General features: G+C 38.1%; 1 protein-coding gene across 5 annotated transcripts in view; it reads left to right on the forward strand.

Annotated features, from left to right (window-relative positions):
- CMIP (c-Maf inducing protein) overlaps positions 1-14,693 on the forward strand; it is a 275,350-nt gene that overhangs the window by 162,753 nt on the left and 97,904 nt on the right. The gene's annotated exons all lie outside the window — the stretch shown is intronic.

A 14,693-nucleotide genomic window follows, 5' to 3' on the forward strand; every position in this document is an offset into this window, starting at 1 on the left:
GATTCTGACTTTTCTCTAGTTCCTTCCCTTCCACTCTGACTGTAATCTGTGGTCTTCACCTGTGTTTAGATTCTTCAGACAGAGGGAAGCTGTGTGCATTTAATTAGATATGGATACCCAGAAAAATTATTGGATGAGAATCATAAATAGCCACAGGGAATATTTAAGATGGGGAATGGGGACAGGTGTTGGAGGGTCTCTACTTCAGGAGGGCAAGGCTCCCTGGGTCATCTGTCTTCCATGTCAGAGTTTTGAGATATCTTTGTTCTGGATCCATGAACAAGTATATGACTCCCTCAGCCCCAAACTCTGGTGGCATATGAGTGCTGAGGAGCTGTTTCTAGAACCCCTCCTCATCTATCATTCTGTAAATTCTGCAGCAGTATGTATGTGAGCTAGGATTGATGTTCTTCATTATTTAAAAAGATCCATTATTTCTTCAGCACTACAGGCCTTCCCTCCTAACATAGATCACAGTTGCTTTAGCTTTTTTTAGCTAGTATTCATTAGTTTCTACTCTACCCCAACCTGCCCCACCCCAAGTGTTCTCCATTGGTGAACCTTTTGGTAATGAGCCTCTTTATGATTAGCAGGGGTTTGTCTTCAGATGACTGACAAAACAGCCCATCCCTAGATCTGTATTTGAATCCTTTCCAGGATCTTCCAGAGCTCTTGCTTTGTGGGCATAGATTGTAGAATTCAAAGTCTTTTCTGGTGCCGCAGGACATTAGAGGATGATTTTAATGTAGAATTATTTTTTATTTTTATTGTTGCTATATTGTTTTATTTATTAATAATAGCATCAATATTGCTTGTTCCCCCCCCCCCCTCCCCACTTCTCACATACATCTTAGGAAACTACTGGTGTAGGAGGAAGGGAGGGTTTAGGCTTTTTGATCCTAGACCCTCCTGACAGGTCTGTATGAGACCACATGCTGTATTGTGATGAGTGAAACTTGGCGTTTTGGCAGGGGCTCAATTCTGCAGCCTCCCTTCATGACCAATTCCACGTCAGGCTCCCCCTGCTGAGCTGACAAACCAGCAGTGAGTAGGAAGCAGAACAGCCTTCAGAGCTCTAGGGAACGGAGAGCTGCCCAGCAGCACTTCAATCCAGAAAGGATCCCCCCCCCCCCCCCAGTCATGACCATGGAGAGAGGCAGTGGTGTCTTTTGAGAAAAGCGTGTGTGGCCCCCCCACACATAAACCTTGCTCCTGGTGGGAACTGAGCTCTGTAGGTTGTGAGGAATCAAGAGAGAGCCTTCCCCCACAGAATACTTGGGCTCAGGATCCCTAGGGAGGAGAGACATTTCCCCCCCTCCCCCCCATCGACAATCCAGGTGGGTGCTGCTTTACCTTACCATTCTTCATTCTTTTATTCCTCTCTTTTTCACCCCGGACTCTGCTTTGCTCATTAAGCCGTTTGCCTTGCTCTCTAGCTAACCAATCTTATTCCCTTCTCCCCACACCCTCCTTCTCTTTCTCCTCCTGCTGCTGCTTTTCTATCCATCGTGGAATCCAGAATTGCTGTGTGTGGTTATGTAAATCAGTCCATTAGAGCTAGACTCCTGTTGGGAGAGGGTTTCCAGACACGTTCCAAAGGCACAACTGAGGGCCCAGGGCAAGAGAGCATTGAGGAGAGTATTCACTGGGGAGTTTAGGTAGGGAAGGAGAGGAGTGCTTTCTCAGAATTTGTCTCTTCATTTCTGATGGTTTGTCTTAGACTGGATGTAATTTTTCATATAATAGTGTGTTGAAAATTATAATAGAACCAAGTATAGCATAATCTTGTAGCATTTGTTAAATGAATTATAATGCATTGTCACATTTAGGAATATCATAGTATATGGACTTGGATATGAAAATCTTATTCCATGATAACTGAAACATTCTAAAATTATACTGCCTTAGGCTGTACAGTATTTGGGGTGGGTGTGGTAACTGATCTGTGCCATTGGGCCATATAGAAGGGAAAAAGGAAAACACTGTTCAGGCCCTAGTGATGGAATGAAAATAGACCGAACCTGATGCTAGCACTGTCCTTGGACCCCTGCCATGGATTTTTAAAGTCTCTTGTCTCCCCCATACTGCAAGGGGTTTTAGAAATCATGTCTTTTCAAGACAGAGCCTACTCTCAAGTATGATGAAATTTTAGTGTAACTCGGCTATCTCTCACTTCAACCTTTTGCTTAAGATTGTAATATATTCCCTCTTTACCTCTTCTCTTAGGATCATTTTCTGCCTTCTTCAAGGTATAATTCATATGCCACTTCCTATGGTTAAACCTTTATTTTTCTTAGACAATTATTGATCTTTCTTCATAGTTTTATATCTTATATATTGGTAATTGTTCTATCATAAAATCATTGCTCTAGAGATGAAAGGGATCTCAGATACCAATTCAGTTCAACTAACATTTTTTAGAATTATTTAGACAATGAGAATATAAAAATAAATATGAAACAATTCCTATCTTCTTGTTTGGGGAGTACCACTACCAATTGTGGGCATCATCAAAGACCTCATGTAGAAGTTAACACTAGAGTAGAGCCTTGAAAGAGACTAGAAATTCCAAAAAGATAGCTGGATAGGGGAATCATTTCAACTATGGGGAAATAGCCTTTGCAAAAGTAAGGAGGCCAGAGATGGAATGTTGTGTTCCAGCAGTGGCTGGTAAGGAACAGTACAGTTCATAAAGAGGGAATAATGGAAAATGTTGGAAAGATAGGGTGAATTGTAAGATTTTAAATACTGGCTTTTATATAGTAAGGGCTTGATAAATTATTGCTGGATCACATTGTATATTGCTTTCAACTATCTTTTATTCTAAGGTTTAAAAATCCCAAACAATTCCAAGCTTCTCCTTCTCCCTGCTAAAGCCTTATTTCAAAATGTTGTTTAGCACACACAGCTATGTCCAGTACCTGACTTCCTTGTAATACTAGTAGGCTTTCATGTGAACCCTAGTTGAGTTCTTGGAGCTGGTCTTTTTACATTTCAGGTGGCAAAGGGAGTTCATTATACATGTGTACATTCAGCTGCCTCTTCAGCCATATCATATCAAATCCCCTTGACCAAACTGTTTGTAGGCAACTGTCACCATCTACTAAAATGACCAGATTGGGGAAGTATAAGATCAACATACAAACCTATTGGTCATCTTTTAGGGTTTCTTTGATTTGTGAATGTGCTACAAAAGTATCTTCATATCTATGGCAATGGGAAGGATGTTTGTCCCCAGAAGTGGTACCCCTAAAATGGTATCCCCAAAACAAAGATTTGTATTATTCATATACTTATAAGGCTTCAGTTGTTCCTATTGCCTCTAAGATAAAATTTAAAAAATCTTCAATATAATATTTAAAGTTTTCCACAATCTGATTTTCACCTATATTTCTAGTTATTTCATATTATTCTGCTTTGTGTACTCTTTATTCTGCTAGCTGTTCTCCTACCAGTGTCCCATATTCTGTTCTGTGCCACTGCAAAATGATCCCCCATAGCTGGAATGTATTCCTTATTTACCATTGTTTAATACAGTATTTCTCCTTTTTTGGGGGGGGGGTTGCAAGGTAATGAGGTTAAGTGATACAGTAATATTCAAATTTGTCAAACAAAATTATCAAATCCAGTGTACCTCTTTGAGTTCCTTTTCCTTAGACCCTTTTAGGGGATCTGAAAGGTCAGCACTATTTTCATAGTATTATAAAGATGTCATTTGATTATTAAAACACTGTCTTTTCTAACAACATATCTGTGTGAGGCTAGTTTTTCTTCTTGTACTTAAACCAAAATAACATTGCAGTAGATTGAATGCAGAAACAGATTTGAGAATCCAGCTGTCTTCCATTAAGTCAGAGATAAAAGAGATTTGCAAAAAATGTGTAAAACAGTGCCATTCTTCTTAGTATTAAAATATGTAGTTAGTTCTTTAATAAAAATATTTTATGTTAACAGGTATGTCACTTGTTATTTTAAATGATGTTTTACAAATTTATCAGTTTTTATTTCTAATTCAACAAGTATTGATAAATATAGCCTAAATAAATAAAAGCTCTGGGGTGTTCAGTGATTTTTAAGTACATTTAAGGTTCTTTAGACCAAAAAGTTTGAGAACTATTGGTCTAATAGAATTCAAAGCATAATTTAAAATAAAAATCAGATAGATGACAGTAGCTACAAAAGCTCTCCCCATCTGCCATTTATTAGCCTTCTGTCCTTGAATTACATTATATTTATTTTTTATATACTTTGTATTTACTTGTGTATATGATGTCTCTCTAGTAGATTGTAAACTTGTTGGGGGAAGATACTATTTTAATTTTTGACATTTTATTACTAGAACCTAGAAGAGTTCCATGAAAATAGTAGGTAGGTTTTTAATAACTTTGTTGCATTGAACTGTGCTTCCCTTATAGCTTCCCTTCTACAGTTTGGTTGTTATAAGATTTGAACCAGGCACCATGATGTGGGAGATGTCTTGTTTTTATAATATTTAAAATGCTATATAAATGTGAGTTGTTGTTATTGTTGTATTTCACACTCTGATTTTGCTAAGGAGTTATTTACTATGGAATTAATCTCATTTCCTGGTCTTATGTCGGTTTTTCTTCCTTGGTCCATTCTGTGGCAAGTGAAAACATTGTTTTTTTTCTTGTCTCTCTATTGGCTTTCCTTTGTCTAAGAAAGGCATTTGGGATTGGGCAGCTAGTTTAGGGAAGCATCCTGCGCAGGAGAATATGGTGCACAATAGCAACACTGTGTGATGATCATCTATGATAGATTTAGCTCTTTTCAGCAATAAAATGATCCAAGACAATTTATAAAAGACTTGTGATGGAAAATGCTATCCACATCCAGAGAAAGAACTATGGAATCTGAATGCAGATTTCATAGTATTATAAAGATGTCATTTGCTTATTAAAATGCTGTCTTTTTCAATTTTTTTTGTTTTTTTCTTTCTTGTGGTTTTTCCCTTTTTGTTCTGATTCTTCTTTGGTAACATGACTAATGTTTAACATGATTATACATGTATAACTAATCTCAGATCACTTGCTGTCTTGGGGAGGGGAGAGGGGAAAAATTTTGGAACTCAAAATCTTACAAAGATAAATGATGAAAACTATCTTTACATGTAATTGGAAAAAAAAAATACTGTTAAGTTAAAAAAGCTGGGGAGTGTGTGTGGGGGGGTAATAATCCTATATTCATTCATTGCCCTGGTGCCAGATTTGGTAGGGCTTCCACAAGAAGAAAGCCCTCTTTAGGAAGGCAGGCAGAGTTGTGTCAGCAGCCGGGGCTGGGAAGTAAGTCTCTGTTTATTCTATACTTTGGGAAAAGATCCTTCAGTCTGGAACTGAATAGAGTGAGCTTTCCTGCTTAAAGACAATGTAGATTTTCCAATGATACTCACTGACTGAGATGCTTAAACTGCAGATGGCTTGACCCCTTTCCCCCCCCTCACTTCTACAACAACAAAACAATAAGAAAAACTTGGCAACAGCAAGTGGGAAATTTGGTGGAATTTACTGGAATATGGCTTCTCCAAAATTAAAGAAGTTAATAGGGTTTTGAGCCAGCTCTTCTTGTTCCTTCTTCATCTTTGAATCATTTTCTTATTTGATGGGATCCAAGGATCCTCAGGAATCTGAAGCTTATTCCCACTTGACTGCATTTGTCTGGATTAGATCCCAGTTTACAGTATAGGAAACTTGGCTCACAAATATGCCCTTTCTCCCTTGTCCCTGCAGGTCATCTAAATGACCTTTTACTTTGCTTGGGAACAGCTGTCTATGCCTGTGATCAGATCCTAGAAGATACTATTTAGTCCTTGTCCTCCTTAGGCAGAAAGCAGGAGGTGAAACATTGGTGGTCCTTCTGACAAACATATGAAGATTTACAATGAAAATATAAAACTATTTTTACTCTAGGGTCCTTGACTACTCTCCCCATTCCCCCCCCCCCCCATGTCCTGAAATAGTCTAATGGTTTATAAAACAGATTTATGCAGTTGAAAAAGAGAGTCAACTATCCTTCCTCCTTCCCTTCAGTAAGGATAAGGGGTAATGCATGCCTTTGGAAAGTAGCACTTTCATTATTTTCAGCAACTACTTTTTCTACTTCTGTTCCCAACTTTCCCTTACATTCATAAGATCATAGACTTAGAACTGGAAAGGAATTTGAAGGTCAAGCCCAAAATTCTAATTTTACTAATAAGGAAACTGAGAAAGATTAAGTGATTTGTCCAGGGTAACAAAGAAAGTACCTGTCCAAAGCAGGATTTGAATCTGAATCTTCCTAACTTAATGTTCCAGTGTTCTAGTGACCAGAGCTGCTTTTTCAACTTACCTGCCTCAGTCATAGGATTTAGAATTTAACAAGATCTTATAAATCTGTAGTTCAACTTCCTCATTTTATGGGAGAAGAAATTTGTCTGTGGAGGTCAAAGGTCATGACCAAGGACATATAGAACAGTTTAACTGGATTGAAGAGTCCAGGAAAGGGAGTAATGATCAGGAAAGCTGGGAAAATTGGGGCCAAGTTCAAAGCTTATTCCTTACCCTTATAAAAATAGAGGTTTCTTTTTTATCCTGGAAGCTCATCTTATTGTGTTTATCCCGAGTGACATTGTATTGGATATCTGTGCCTTTGGTTGAGCAGGGCAGTCATCATATAACTTAGATCTGAGCTTAAGGAAAAAAAATATTAGGGGGGGAGACAGGAATAAGCATTTATTTAACACTTAACTATATTCTTGGCACTGTGCAACACACCTAATAAAGTTTCATTTTATCCTCACAACAATCCTGCAAACTATGTGCTGTTATTATGCCCATTTTACAGTTGAGGAATCTAAGGCCAACAGAAATTTAAGTGACTTGCTCCAGCTCATACAGCTGGAATTGAACTTTGGTCTTCCTAACTCTGGCCTAGGGCTCTTTATCTGCTGTCCTCTTGCCACTTTTGACATCATTGTGTGGGACCAATTAGAGTGGTGAGAGATTTGATTCAGAGAGACCAATTAGGAGACAGTCACACGGATGTTGGGATGTGGTGATGAAGATCTGAACAGGATGTATCAATGTGAGTGGAGAAAAGACGTTAAATGGGAGATGTTGGGAAGTAGAAATGGTAAGGTTTGGCAATTGATTGACTTTATGGAATGAGGAGATTCCAGGATAATGTTGAAATTCTGAAGCTGGAAGACTGGAAGGATGGTAGAGTGCCTTCAACAGAAATAGGGAAGTTTGGAAGAAGGCAAGGTTTTGGTGAAAGATTTGGTTTTAGACATTTTGAGTTTGAGGTATCTCTATGACATCCAGTTTAAAATGTCAAATGAGCAGCTGGTGATACTTGACTATAGTTCAGGGAAGAGTCTGATGTTGGATTTTTATGAATCATTTGTATAGCGATAAGAGACTAGTAGGATCTGAAAAGGTTACAGAGAGAGAGAGAGAGAGAGAGAGAGAGAGAGAGAGAGAGAGAGAATACAGAAGAAGAAAAGAAGACTTAGAATAGAACCTTGCCTAAGAATTTATAGTTAATTCATGGCAGGGTATATTTAATGGAGTTAACAAAATCTGTGCTATGAGCTGGTCCAAGGGGAAACTAGCTAGATTATGATAGCGTTGTCATATGGGAAAAAGAGCATTTCAGATGAGGGGGGCAGTTTCAACTTTAAGGGCTTTGATACTTTTGGGTAGGAAACAATTGCCGTGAGCAACCTTCCACTGGGAGCAGAGCAGGCAGGGGTGAAACTGGCAGTATTTGGTTGGAGTCAAAAGGACAGAGTTCTTCAAGATTGCTGTTAGAGGATTAATAGAGCTCATCTGAACTACTCTGATGGAATAATTTCCCAGTACAGTCACAATCATTGACTTGGGATTGCATAAAGGAGACAGACTCTCTGCTATTCTGAATCTGGGAACCAAGAGCAGAGAGACATTAACGTTAATGGCAAGAATTCTATGAGGATGGAAATGATCTGGTTGAAGTTGGTGGAGTAGCTATCAAAATAAAAAAGTTTCAACTAAGTCAGTTGAAGGGAAAAAGAGAAGAAGAGGGAAGAAGAGCCATGAGCCCACATTCCTGTTTGTGAGAGATAATCACATTGATGAAACCTTCCACCTAACTAGAGCATGGGACAGTCGATGAAAGGGATGAATTACCAAAGTTCTCTTAATTTCCAAATCCAGGCTTTTTTCAATCCTTTTTGTTTCTGACCTCTCTGCAGTTCATTAAGCCAATCAAGCAAGTAAATAGGTTGTAAACACAGCCCAGGTGAGGAGGGAAGGTCGTTCTTTTTAAAAATAACCTCCTTAGTTATCTCATGCCCATCTTAAATCAGTCCCTTATTGTGCAAGAGACTGGTGGTTAGACTAGCCGAGGGAAACCAGATGAGTGCCTGGAGAGTTCTTACATATTGCCAGGGGCAATGGAGAGATGATGGATTGACTGGCCCACAGAGCCCAGAGGTCATTCTTGCTCTGTGGGAGAGGTTGCTAGGACCAGTCTCTTCAGCCTGGAGGCCATTCTTCTTGAGTTTAATGCTTTGCCTCAGGCATAACCAAGTGTCACACTTATCTCCACGTATTTGTCCTAGCTATTTCTTCTGTGGACTGACTTCCCTTTCTCTTCTCAGTGCCTCAGGGCTGCATATGTTCCACACCTGGATGTTCTTATCAACTGCTACGGAATTCTGACTGAAATTCTTATCAGGCTTTGCAGTCTCAAGCCCTTGCTTTCCTTTTTAAAAAATAGAAATCTCTTCCTTATCCCAGTTCCCTTGTATCTTGATGTTTTGATTAAATTCCTATGTTAGATATCCTCTCCTTCAAGTGGTCTTATCATGAAATTCTTTTTTTTTTTTTTCTTTTTTTTTTTTTAGGTTTTTGCAAGGCAATGGGGTTAAGTGGCTTGCCCAAGGGCACACTGCTAGGTAATTAAGTGTCTGAAACTGATTTGAACTGAGGTCCTCCAGACTCCAGGGCCAGTGCTCTATCTACTGCAACACCTAGCCCCCTCTATCTTGAAATTCTTAAACATGCTTAGAACAGTCCAACCTACCCCTCTCTAGCTACTAAAAGCCCTCCTAACTCCCAGGAATCCTGAGTTCATGCTTCTCGGTGATCTGAGTTTTCAGCTAAATGTCTTTATAAAAATAAAAAAATTTCATAGCCCAAAAGAGACATCATAGGCCAAATCCCCTAAAGGCATAAACTTAAGTATTGAGTAGATGATTCACAGAGGAAAATCCAATAACTAAGAGAGCCAAGACTTGAACACAAGCTTTCTGTTTCCAAGTAAAGTGATTTTTTTATGCTGTACCACATGGTAAGGAAGAAATCAATATAAAATGGGAGCAGTGGCAGCATTAACTTTTTGAAAAGTGATCTCTGTGGAATTATTTGCTAGGATTTTGCAAATATTGCCCTATATTTTAACATGTTTTATGTATTTTATTATATCTACATCTAGCTCTTGCTGTTCTTAAACTGGAGTGGTTTTCCTTTTTCTTCTCCTTTAGTTAGGCAGAGGTTAAGTGATTTACCTAAGGTCACACACACCTAGTGTCTGAGGTAGGATTTGAACTCATGTCCTTTTGACTCTAGGCCTAACCACTTCACTGAGCTATTTAGTTGTCTAAATATCTATGTGAAATATCTATGTCTGAATTCTTTTATTTGTACATATATCTTTACTTTTGGTATTAATGACTAAAGGAGAATTTTGTACCTGTCCTTTGATATACTTAATATTATATATATATGTATATATACGTATATATTATATATTATATATTACATATATATGTATATATTAATAGTATTTTTAAAAAGTCTCTGTTCACCCCTTAGTTCTTTGGCTTTTCTCTTTGAGTAGTGGTGGTCTACTTTGTATCCTTCCTTTGACCACATCCCTTCAGCAGATGTGTGTCTGCTCTGAGCTCAGGTCTATGACTGTTTGGCTGGGGTTGTGGTATCTTTCTGGGAACAGAAAGGCTAGGGGGAAAAACTGATGCTACCCACTGTTCTATGCCATTTCCCTCTTTAAAGGGTTGGAAAAGACTCAGAAGAGGGCAGCAAAAACAATCATGAGGATGGTAGAATATTCACATTGAGAACTACTTAGTAAAGTTAAAGGAATATTTAATGACCTTGAGGTCAGAAATAACAATTACTACAGCTAACATTTATGCAGTACATTCATGTAGTGTAAAGCATTTTTTTTATATTTATTACTTCATTGGTTTTAAATCTGATTTGTTTGACTTTTGATGTTCATTCCCATTCCTTCACTATTCCTATATCAGGCTGCTGCCACAGTCTTCCCTTGCTCTTGTCCCATGTGCTTCAAAGTTCCATATCTATCATTCACTAAGCAGCAAAAGATAGGAAGACTGCTGCAGTAATGTGGGTGGTCTAGGTCCACAAGAGATGAAAAGTGCTACAACTGGGCCAAATGGATGTTATCCCAGAGTACCAAAAATTCTGTTGTGTGGGGGAAGGACACCGTAAGAGTTTTTCTCAGAAGGACACACCCGAACTTGTTCTCTCTCAATCTTTATCATTCCAGATGGAAGACTTCTAACTCTCCTTAGCTATTTAAAAGGATGGTCCATCACACAAAAAAGTTAAGAATCCTTATTCTAAAGAATATGATTTCTGTGCCAAGGAATCATTCAGTCTTGAGTAGGTGTTAAATTTCCAGGTTATGGTAAAGGATTGAAGGCTCAATTGTTATGTTAACCCTAAAGAGTTTGTAACTTAATAGTCCCATGAGTGAAAGTCTAAAACTAATGAGGAAAAAATCAGAGAAAGAATTGTAGGCAGTCATGAAAAATCTAGGCTTCCAGGGTGAGGGTGAGGGACTAAATAAAGTATGAGAGAAAATCTGGAAGGGAGGATAGCAAAGGGAAAAGAAAGGTGGAAAATAACGGAATATTCGTGACTGTCAGAAGATTGTTTTATGATATTTGTACTATCTACATTCAACTTCAGAAATGGAGGTGGTTAGTTTTTTTTTAAGACTAAAATATAATCTAAATATAATTTTGAAATCAGGCAGGCCCCCACCTTTCACCTGTTGGAAGTTCACAACTCCCATTGTTGTTATACAGGACTGTAGTAAATTCTCATTCCCTGCTGAATTTTCACCACTCACTGGCTCACCATTTAAAAGAAAAAGAGAAGGGAACCTCCCTACGCTATTTTTGAAAAGATTGATCCCAGTATGTTTGTTTCTTTCTCTTTCTTTCTTTCTTTCTTTCTTTCTTTCTTTCTTTCTTTCTTTCTTTCTTTCTTTCTTTCTTTCTTTCAAGTTTTTGCAAGGCAATGGGGTTAAGTGGCTTGCCCAAGGCCACACAGCTAGGTAATTATTAAGTGTCTGAGGCCAGAATCGAACTCAGGTACTCCTGACTCCAGGGCCCGTGCTCTATCCACTGTACTACCTAGCCGCCCCCCAGTATGTTTCTGAGATCGGTTGCTTGGGGTCAGTTTAATAACTGGAATAATTTTGGATATCACCTTGCGGAAAATTTGAAAATAGAAGCATCACACTTTTATGGAAAGCTTTTTTTTTTCTCCCCAAGGGACCTAACCCTTTCAAACTACTCCCCCCCCCCAAAAAAAAAAAGCCTGTCTAAATAGTTAAGGCAAGCAGAATTGTTGTTAATTAAATAGTTTGTCATAGCATGTATTTTAGTCCTAAGGTATAGAATTCAAGGAGGTTTTTACAAGGAGACAGTGGACAAAATATTAGATGGGGAATTAGTTAACTTGGATAGGTCACTGGCTAGCTCTGTGTCTCTAGATAAGTCCCTCCCCCCTTTGAGCTTTCCCCCACAAATTATTTTGTATAGATGTTTTATATATAATTGTTTTTTGATTGGGCCTCAGTTTCCTCATCTATTAAATGAGGGGTTGGATTAGATCATTTAGTCCCCTTCCAGTTCCAAATCTAGTGATCTTTTGTCTCTAAGCTGCCCAAAAACTGTATCAATTTATGCTCTTCTGACTTCTCAATTCTACTAGTTGACTTCTTGTATTTTAAAGTTATAGGACTTTGAACTTAATTTTATCAGGTTAAATGATGATTAAATGCTTGTGGGTGTTGCATCTTTGCTTTTTTTACAATAGATTAGTTGTCTCAGTTATGACTGACTTTTTTTTTAAGGTGAGCATTTGTGGAATTCTTAGTCATAAAGGAAGCAAAGAACTGAAATATACTTAGGGGTAGCTAGATGGTGGTACAGTGGATAGAGCACTGGACCTGGAGTCAGGAAGATGTAAATTCACTTCTCATCACAGACACTTAAGCAACTGTGTGACCCTGGGCGAATCGCTTAACACCTATTTTCCTCAGTTCCTCTTCTGTAAAATGGGGACACACTGGAATAGGAAATCACAAACTACTCCAATACCTTTGCCAACCACAGGGTTACGTAGAGCTGGACATGAACAACTGAACAATGGCCAAAATATAATTAAACTTAGTTTAAAGAAAGCAATAATTAACTTTTACTTTAGAAATGGGATAAGGATAGAAACTTAGTCTATGATTTTTCCCACCATTGGGAACTTCCCTTTGAAGAAGCTTTTACTACTAAAGCAAATTGGCCCTTCTCTGCAATTTATAATCTTAGAAAATTGCCTGAAGTGCAGAGAAATTAAGTGACTTGACACAGTGAGAATGTGTCAAAAGTAGAACTTGAATCCAGGTCTACTTTGATTGGAGGCCAATTCTGCCTCAGTCCTTTAAAAAAATTTTTTTTTGAAAAATGAGACACAAAATAGCAAACTTATTTTGAGAGAGAAGTTTCTTGAGGGCAGGAACTAACTCCGTTTTTACCCTTTAGCTCATCAAACACAATACCTGGCTCAGTAAGTTTTTGTTGATGGATTCTTGCTTTCTAACATGGCCATCTCATCTGCTTCCATAGCTGCAAATAGTCCTTTCATGTGACACCTCTCAAATACCGGACTCCAGTCCTTCCCTTCCACTTCCATCTTTATTTGGTTGTCTTGTTGGCACTATGATGTCAGTATATTGTTACTCAGTGAAATAGATATTAATTAATGTCACCTTGGTTGGAAGTCTCCAGTGGAATGATCTGAGAACCTGTCCTTGGATTTAGACTGTCCAGTATTTCTATCAGTGACTGGGATGATGTTGTATAAGATAGGTTTATCTAATTTGCAAATAACACGGAAATGGAAGGAATAACTAAGGTGTTCAGTGACAGAATCAAGATTTAAACTGATCCTGATAGGCTAGAGCAATTCGTCAAGTCTAAGGAGATGAAATTTAATTGAGGTCAGTGCACAACCTTACATTTGGGCTTAACAATCAACTGTACAGATACAGATGAAACAGGTCTTGACCTATATTCCTATGAAAAAGTTCCTATGAAAGAGATTGAAGGCTTGGGAGTGGGGAGAATTTAATGGACTGCAAAGCTCAATATGAATCAATATATAAGAACTAATGACACCTTACATTTATATAGCTCTTTAAAGTTTACACAGTGTCCTTAAAATAGTGTTATGAAGGTAGGTAGTCAACAGAATAACATTATGTAAGTCATAGTGTCCTACAAAAGGACTATATTATGCCCTCATCAGACAATAATTGATAATATTTTGTGTTCAGTTCTTTCAGGAAGGATGTGAAGAAGCTGGTATGCCTTCAGAGAAGGATGATCAGAATAGTGAAAGAACATGTGGTTGAAGATTAGTTGGAAAGTTGGAAATGGCTAGCCTAGAGAAGAAAAAGGCTTAAGGGAATCATGATAAATATCTTGTGGAGAAAAAGTTTTTGTTCTGCTTGTCTCCAGAGGGAAGAAGTAGGAGCAGTAGATTTAAGTTGCAAGGTTTTAGCTCAGTGGAAGAAAGAATCATCCTAATAATTAAAGTTGTCAAAAACTAGACTTAGTTGCAAGGGCTAACAATGGCTTTTCCTTCTTTAGAGGTTGTCAGGTGGAGGTTGTGTGACCACCTACTGGGGAAATCAAATCCTGATCAGGTGTGGGTTAGACTGATTGACTTTCAAGATCTCCCTCAACTCTGAAATTCTGTGTTAAATATAAACTTTAAGGGGCAGCTAGGTGGCGCAGTGGATAGAGAACTGGCCTTGAAGTCAGGAGTACCTGAGTTCAAATCCGGCCTCAGACAATTAATAATTACCTAGCTGTGTGGCCTTGGGCAAGCCACTTAACCCCATTGCCTTGCAAAAAAATATATATATATATATAAACTTTAATTCATTATCTCTTCCCCAAACCAGCTCCTGATTTCTTTATTTCTTTCACTAGCATAATGACTATTTCTCAGAACCTTTTTTGGCACTTCATCAATCAACCAACGAGAATATATTAAATGTTTACTGTGCCTTGTGCTGTGCTAGCTTCTGGGAATATAGTGACAAAATGAAACAGTTCCTACTCTCAAGAGACTTGCATTCTGTTGGCTCTATCCATAGTATATTGATGCCTAAAAATTCCTTTTGCATCTTTCCATTTCTGATTATTCTCATTGCCACCATCCTCCCTGAGAAGTTTATCTTCTATTACCTGGACTCTTGTAATAGTCTAACTGACCTCTTTGCTTGCCTCCAGTCTCATTATTTTTAATTTATGTTTCACAGGCCACCAAATTGACTTGATTTTAAGTAGTTTGGTTCATATTGATTTACTTCTA

The sequence above is a fragment of the Macrotis lagotis genome, chromosome 1 (genome assembly GCF_037893015.1).
Source record: "Macrotis lagotis isolate mMagLag1 chromosome 1, bilby.v1.9.chrom.fasta, whole genome shotgun sequence".
NCBI lineage: Eukaryota > Metazoa > Chordata > Mammalia > Peramelemorphia > Peramelidae > Macrotis > Macrotis lagotis.